Genomic DNA, 8,332 nt, shown 5'->3' with positions numbered 1-8,332 from the left:
GTGCCAGGACATACAACATACAATGGTGGCCAGAAGGGGCTGGGTAGCAATGCAGAGTCGAGGTGAACTCTGAACAGGTGAGTTTTGAGTCTTTTGCAGAAGCTGGTGAGCGGCTCTGCGATCCTGACATCGGCAGGGAGCTTGTTCCACCACTGAGGTCCCAAAACAGAGAAAAGTTGTGACTTTGTTGATCGACCTTTGCTTGCTCTTAGCGATGGCGGTACTAAACGTCCAGCTGAGGTAGTTGAGCGGAGGGATCGAGCTGGGGTGTGTGGTTTTACCAATGCTTGGAGGTAGGCAGGGGCAGTTCCATCAACTGCCTTGTATGCCAGCACCATCATCTTGAATCTGATGCAAGCTACTACAGGGAGCCAGTGGAGGTCCCGGAAGAGTAGTCGAGGCGGAAGATGACCAGTGATTGGACTAGAAGCTGAGCTGCTTCCCTTGTGAGGAAAGGCCGGATCCTGCGGATGTTGTAAAGTGCAAATTTGCAGGATCGGGCCACCGCAGTGATGTTTGCGGTGCAGCATAACTGATTGTCCAGTACCACACCGAGGTTTCTGGCAGTTGGAGAAGGAGATACAGTGATGTTCTCAAGTCCATGTGTGGTCAATCTTTCCCTGGCATTAGGAGGAGCTCACTCTTGCTGAGGTTAAGCCTCAGGTGATGGGCAGTTGTCCAAGTGCTGACGTCTGCCAGACATTCAGATATGTGTGTTGCTATCAGGGCTTTGTCAGATGAGTGTCATCAGCATAGCAGTGATAGGAAAAGCTGTGTGATGTAATTCCAGAGCCCAGGGATCTGGTATAGAGGGAAAACAGAAGAGGCCCCAGTACCGAGCCTTGAGGGACACCAGTTTCAAGCGGGCAAGGTTTGGACAAGGAGCCATTCCATGTTACCTGATAAGTGCGATTCGTCAGGTAGGATGTGAACCAGGGAAGGGCAGATTCAGCAATGCCAAGTTCAGCGAGAGTGGCAAGGAGGATCTGGTGGTACACCATGTCAAATGCTGTGGACAGGTCGAGGAGAATGAGAACCGATGAGAGGGACGAGGCTCTGGCAGCACGGAGGGACTCTGTGCTCGAAGGCACGCCCCCTTTTTGTCTTCATCTTTCGAAAATCTGAGAGTAGACCGAGAGCAGTGATGAGGCTCTCAACAAAATGGCTGCGCCCGTGAAGAGATTTTTTTTTTTTTGTATTTGTACCACGTAGGTCATTTTAATGTCTATTTTAAATGCTCCTACACACTTGATTACATTGCTAATTTATTCCGGTCACCAATTTATACATGGCATGGTCTTGCTGTGCGTGCAATATAATGTAAAGTTGTGTTGTTTGTTTTCGGGCTGGTGTGCTACAGAGGCTAATGTAGCAAACAATAAATAACGACTAGCCAATTTCATGCCACAATCACAAAGATGAACAGGAATGCTATGAATGCTACGACACCGGACGTCAAACATGCAACTCGGAAGACTGGCTTCCGAGGATTCAGGAACACACCAATAGAACACTAGTGCCGTGTTCCAATATCATACTATCCGTACTTACTAGTCTTAGTTTGAGTGGTAGGGCGTTCCAATTCAGATCGGGCGAAAATAAGTGTACTGAAAGGACCCGGATGGTGTACTCAAAACGGTCAAATCGCAAAGTGTGGATCGATGCACACTTTTCGTACTCAACGGCAACGTAGCGGAAGAGGGCTGAGCCAAAGTCGGCGCATTTTGCAGTTTTTATAGCTTTTATTGCTAGGTGTAAAGAGTTCGCCGTTCAAAGAAGTATGTTTATTACGGGGGAGGAGCCGCGGCGGCAGTCGTGACCGTAATTTCCGGTTAGTGCACCACAGAGTATTCGATTTGGAACAACACTGACATCTGAAAATTAGCGCACATAGTGAGTACTGATAGTGTACTACATTTTAGTGTACACATGGAAGTATGGATATTGGAACACGGCACAGATATCTCGTCCGCACTGCTGGCCAATGGAGTCGAACGTCCGCACTGGCGGCCATCTTGCCACAGTCAGCTCCTCTCCCATAACATTGTATTGGTATTGGTACATACAGACTTAAATAACCATAACTCGCTCAATTGTCAACCGAACTTCAAAGGGTTTGGTTTGTTATAAACGTCAGAGATGTAGTTTGGACACTGCATACTTATGAATAATTATGTTACGTTCTAAAAAAATACAATAATGTTCTAAAATAGGTACAAGATTATAACCACGTTAATAATGTTGGTAAGAAACCAAACCGTTGGTAAATCCGTCAAGGTTTCAGCGAGATAAGAGTATTAGCGTTTGTGCATATCACTGACTGACCACAGATTCCAGGTTACATGCTGCCATTCCAACATGCTTCCATTCCGACGAGCTGCCAGTCCGACATGCCGCCATTCAGACATGCCCCCATTCAGACATGCCCCCATTCCGAAACCTTTTAGTACCGCCATTCCGACAGTCTATCAATCAGTGGCGCCAACTTCAGGTCAACATCGTGGGATCATAAATATTTCGTTCAAATGGGTTCAACCAAAAAGTAGCCGTTTCTTTAACTGTAATTTATTTGATAAATTCTACATTTTGGTTGTGTTGATGTATGAAATAACCCATTCCATCAATTGACGACCGCATTTTACAAGTGTGTTACGAGTGGCCGGGCGTGCACTTATTTAAGATGCCCTGGGAACGTATAAATATTCTATGAAATTTTAAACTGGATCATTTAGTCGTTAGAGTTGGAATTAAACTCAATGCAGGACCACTATTGGAGTGGATTGGACGAATATGGGAACGAAATTAATTGTTTGGAGTGCAGTAGCAGACCGAATGGGTGCAGTTAACTTCATTCCGACGTGCTGCCAGTCCAACATGCCGCCATTCAGACATGCCCCCATTCAGATATGCCCCCATTCAGACATGCCCCCATTCTGAAACCTTTTAGTACCGCCATTCAGACAGTCTATCAATCAATGGCGCCAACTTCAGGTCAACATTTGGGGAATCATAAATATTTCGTTCAAATGGGTTTGCAGCATTCTTCGAAGAAAGTAGTCCAATCCGGATCGCTTTTAACTTACTTTATTTGTTAAAGTATTTCGGTATGGTAACTACGGAGCAAAAGGAGGGGAAGTGTGTCGAACACGTGCTGATCGACTCCCAGCTGATCAAAACTCTAACCCGCAAGTCTGAGCTACCAAGAGTTTCTGAATCTCTCCACTTCTCTGTAGACTGTTATGGTCAAATCCACGCGGCCTGTGTGAAGTGGGCGGAGCCGGTGTGACGTATTAGCCTCGGCTTCCTCACTTGTCTGAGGTGCTGCCTTCTGTGGAGGGGCAGCTATTGCAGCCTTCAGTAAGGTCCTGCTCCCCTTGTGGCTATGTATAGTATTTACGGCTTATATGTTTGGTCCTGCTTCCTAGTGGTTATGTGAGGGCAGGATTCTACAGTGCGCCCATTTCACTCGCATTTGCGAGCGAATATTTCGGCGTGCGAACGAGAAAAACAAAACAGGAGCACGCATGCGAGTGACTACTCCACAGCACACTATACTGTGCGTTCACACCAAACGCGAAGGGACGAAACGATTCCATACAAAGCAATGATTCCATTTGCAGCGCGACACTTTTGCCCGGCACGGGCGAGCGCGTTCACGTGGATTTCAGGTGGATTTGCAGCACGCCACTTTTGCTCGAGTTGAAATATTTAAACTTTGCCGCGACATTCGCGTGATGACAGCCAATCAGCGTTCAACAGCGTGGCCACTGAGTGACGTGCGTAACGTAACAGCCAATCAGTTTTCAACCGGCCAACCGTTCCCTGCAGTGCAGTCCGGGGTGAACCGCAGAATGGAGGAGAAAGTGATTGTTGCCGTTTGCGACTCCCCAAGCTCTATATAGAATAGTATATAATATAATTGTATTATATTGTATACATAATTTCACGGCCAAAAGCTCTGTGCGCCTCCGGCTGGCCATAGCGTGGGAGGCGCTACGGGAGGGTTTAGTGGGGTTTGTTTACCTACGTTGCTATGGTTACCAGTCTTGTGTGTTCCACGGTTTATTAGGTATCTAAATCGCTGTCTAATCAATACTTCATTCACTGCCTCTTCCGTGGTCATTACAATATTATGAATAGACTGAGTGGAGAAAGTTAATGCTGTTACTGTAGTCGATAAAGCCTCCAAATTCAACCCCCGACTGGTTGAAGGATTTCGGGTGGCTAGTTTATGATGCTAAGAACATGAAAATGTTCTGTACATTTTGTAAGGAAGCCCCATTGGCAATGGCAAGCTCCTCTCTGTTTATAACGGGGAACCCTAATCTGAAACGCGATGCTGTGGTGAAACACATCGAGTCCACTAGGCATTCTCACTGTCCCGATTTCTATATAAATCGCACCCAGCCCAATAACCCTCGTACGGTGGAAGCCGAAATTGGTGCTGTTTTGTGTAGCATAAATGTAATCTTGTCTATTTATTTGTCTTAATTTTGCTTTAGTAAGTTGTTGCTGTTGGTGTGTGCAATTTCTGCCCGCTAATAAATGTTCTAAACAAAAACCTATTGTGCCCCCATTTTTTTCCCCTGTGCTCCTAAATTCTTTAACTTAGGGGCACGAGTGCTCCTGAAAAAAAAAAAAAAGTTAGTGTAGAGCCCTGTGTGAGGGTAATACAGCTTGTGTGTTTGAATCTGCTTCCTAGAGGCTATGGGGGGGCAGCTTATGTTCTTAAAATACGTAACAGGTTCAACCAAAAAGTAGCCGTTTCTTTATCTGTAATTTATTTGATTAATTCCACATTTCGGTTGTGATGATGTATAAAATAACCCATTCCATCAATTGACGACCGCATTTTACAAGTGTGTTACGAATGGCCGGGCGTGCACTTATTTAACATGCCCTGGGAATGTATGAATATTCTATGAAATTTAAAACTGGACCATTTATTCGTTAGAGTTGGATTTCAACTCAATGCAGGACCACCATTGGAGTGGATTGGACGAATATGGGAACAAAATTAATTGTTTGGAGTGCAGCAGCAGAACGAATGGGTGCAGTTAACTTCATTCCGACATGCTGCCATTCCGACGTGCTGCCAGTCCGACATGTCGCCATTCAGACATGCCCTCATTCAGACATGCCCCCATTCCGAAACCTTTTAGTACTGCCATTCTGACAGTCTATCAATCAGTGGCGCCAACTTCAGGTCAACATTGGGGGATCATAAATATTTCGTTCAAATGGGTTCGACCAAAAAGTAGCCGTTTCTTTATCTGTAATTTATTTGATTAATTCGAAATTTTGGTTGTGATGATGTATGAAATAACCCATTACATCAATTGACGACCGCATTTTCCAAGTGTTTTACGAGTGGCCGGGCTTGCACTTATTTAACATGCCCTGGAAATGTATGAATATTCTATGAAATTTAAAACTGGACCATTTATTCGTTAAAGTTGGATTCAAACTCAATGCAGGACCACTATTGGAGTGGATTGGACGAATATGAGAACAAAATTTATTATTTGGAGTGCCACGGCAGAATGAATGGGCGGAGTTAATTTCATATCGGCCCAAAGGGCGAAAATATAACCCTAGACCCACCGTTCCACACAAATTCTCGCAGGGGATCAATAAAAATAAACCAACAGTTTTTGCCCATAGAAAGCAAATCCGTTAAACATAGAGTGTTAAACAATATCCCCCAACTTTTTTTTTTATTATGGGTTTCCACTAAAAGGGCAAGTAAATATTCCCTCGTGGGCGGGATCTGGTCCGGGGATGGCCAATGAAATAGCCCTAGCCCTGTGTGTGTGTGTGTGTGTGTGTGTGTGTGTGTGTGTGTGTGTGTGTGTGTGTGTGCGTGCGTGCGTGCGTGCGTGCGTGCGTGCGTGCGTGCGTGCGTGCGTGCGTGCGTGCGTGCGTGCGTGCGTGCGTGCGTGCGTGCGTGCGTGCGTGCGTGCGTGCGTGCGTGCGTGCGTGCGTGCGTGCGTGCGTGCGTGCGTGCGTGCGTGCGTGCGTGCGTGCGTGCGTGCGTGCGTGCGTGCGTGCGTGCGTGCGTGCGTGCGTGCGTGCGTGCGTGCGTGCGTGCGTGCGTGCGTGAAAGACGTCAACCTCATAGAGCTCCGAAAACATCACCTCAAAACAGAGACAAACGCTCTTAGAATTAGCCTACACATATTTGTTTGAGGAGTGAATTTGCTCCATCGATTTGTTTGCAGACAGCCTGCTGCTGTGGAATTGCGGCCAGGTGTCATCAAAATTGGCCCGTGTAATAAGCAAGGCCTTTAAGGTGGGTCATGCAGGTCATGCAGTTCACCTCGTCAGTCCAAGTATTGTTCATGATGAAATAAAGATCAGTTCAACGGGAGCATTACGTAGTGCCAGGCAGACACACGGCAAATTACACATTTATTTTTGTCTTGTAATCTCCCAAACAATCGGCTACAGCAATTTATTGATATTAGAAAATTCAAAACGGGCTACATTTGACTGAATTATAAAAGGTATAAGTGGTTATATTGTGGCCTATCAGGTTGAACTAGGGCAACTCCTTCCCCCCACCAACTCCCCATCAATCCCCCCCCTAGTCCTGCTGGGTCGCTACACGGCCCCCCCCTCTAATTCCTCATCCCTGAGGAAGAGCATAATCTTGAAAGCAACCCGGGAGTCGCCGTTCCCTCTGCGACCTCCATGCTCCACCATCCAAAAGAGGAGTTCCCGTTGTTGCAGCCGGGTTCCTCGGCACCACAGCTCCAACTGGCGTCACCTCCTCCCCTTGAGGCACATTCTGTTGGTGTCTTAGTGGGGTCCTCCTGTGGCAAGGTGACCTGACCCGCGCCCTGGGAGTCGTCACAGGGAAGCCGGGCTGCTAATTCCCCCGGTATGGTGCCATCCTATCCCTGTGCAGCACAACTATGCGGCCTCTGGGAGCCAGTCTGACTCTATACACAACCTCGCCAACTCTCTCAACCATATAGCAGGGGCCAACCCATTTGCTGTCCAGCTTGGGGCAACAGCCTTTTACCCTCTTAGGTCCATACACCCAGGCACAGCGGCGACAGTCTCTTCAGAAGAGACTCTTCAGTCTCTTCAGAAGAGACTCTTCAGTCTCTTCAGACACCTCTTCAGGGCTCCTTCCTGCAGCTCCACCCCAGGCCATTGGGACCACAGTTCTCTGACTGTGGCCGACTGGGCCACCACATCTTCCAAGGGCGGCCGGTTGTCTGTCTCCAGCCATCTCATAACCGTTTTAAGGTCAGGGTCCTCGGTTTGCAGTCCAGCCCAACCCCTAACATCATCGGGTAATAGGGCTCGACAGATCACCTCCCCCGTCTGTAGGTTAGCTGCCTCCTGTTCTTCTTCCCGGTTACAGTGGTGACAGTCTGGGGCACACGGTCGGCGGGAGAGGCTGTCTGCATTTGTGTGACTCTCACCGGCTCTGTGTTGTATGGTGAACTGAAAGGCCTGGAGTTGTTCGATCTATCTGGTGACTTGTCCTTCAGGTTCTTTAAAGGACATGAGCCACTTCAAAGCAGCATGATCAGTACGAATGGTGAATGGAAGTAAGTAAGTACAATTTATTTATAAAGCACATTTCACACAGCTTTCACTGACCAAAGTGCTGTACATAATAGTGATATAAATAAAATAAAATAAAGTAAAATAAAAATAAGTAAACAAATAATTACAATATGAGACGAGCAACAGTAGGCAGACAGATCAACAGAAAACAATGACAACAGGAACAGAGACGGCAATGACAACAAGAGACATATACAGAGTTACAGATGGAGCAACAGCCGGAGGGTTAGGAAGCTGGGAAGGATAGAGTGAAAAGGTGAGTTTTGAGCCTAGACTTAAAAACAAAGATGGACGGAGCTTTTTTAATGTCCAGGGGCAATTGGTTCCACAGCCGTGGCGCTGCAACTGCAAAGGCTCTGTCACCTTTTCGCTTGAGCCTTGACCAAGGCACATGGAGGAGAGCATTGCCAGATGATCTGAGGGACCTGGGGGCTTGGTGTGGATGGATAAGGTCAGAAATGTAACTAGGGGCCTGTCCATTAAGAACTTTAAAAACAATCAGTAAAACCTTGAACTGAATTCTAAAATTAACAGGAAGCCAATGCAAGGAGGCAAGAACTGGTGTGATGTGGTCATGTTTTTTAGTGCCCGTCAGCAGTCTTGCAGCTGCATTTTGGGCCATCTGAAGGCGGTTTAGTAGGGACTGGGGTAGGCCTATGTATAAGGAATTACAATAGTCCAGCCGTGATGTAATGAAGGCATGGATGATTTTTTCAAGGTCTTTAGGAGACAGGAAAGGTTTGATTTT

The 8,332-nt window shown here is 46.8% G+C and overlaps 1 long non-coding RNA gene across 1 annotated transcript; it reads left to right on the top strand.

Annotated features, from left to right (window-relative positions):
• Positions 1–396: 396 nt before the first annotated feature.
• On the top strand, positions 397–1,185 carry LOC132456361 (uncharacterized). The gene is made up of 2 exons (XR_009525447.1): positions 397–743; positions 908–1,185. It is a non-coding gene; the product is annotated as an uncharacterized LOC132456361 (long non-coding RNA).
• The last annotated feature ends 7,147 nt before the right edge of the window (positions 1,186–8,332 follow it).

This window comes from Gadus macrocephalus, chromosome 4, assembly GCF_031168955.1.
Source record: "Gadus macrocephalus chromosome 4, ASM3116895v1".
Lineage (NCBI taxonomy): Eukaryota > Metazoa > Chordata > Actinopteri > Gadiformes > Gadidae > Gadus > Gadus macrocephalus.
Note: the sequence above shows the minus strand (reverse complement) of the source record. Positions and strands in the feature narration are given on the sequence as shown.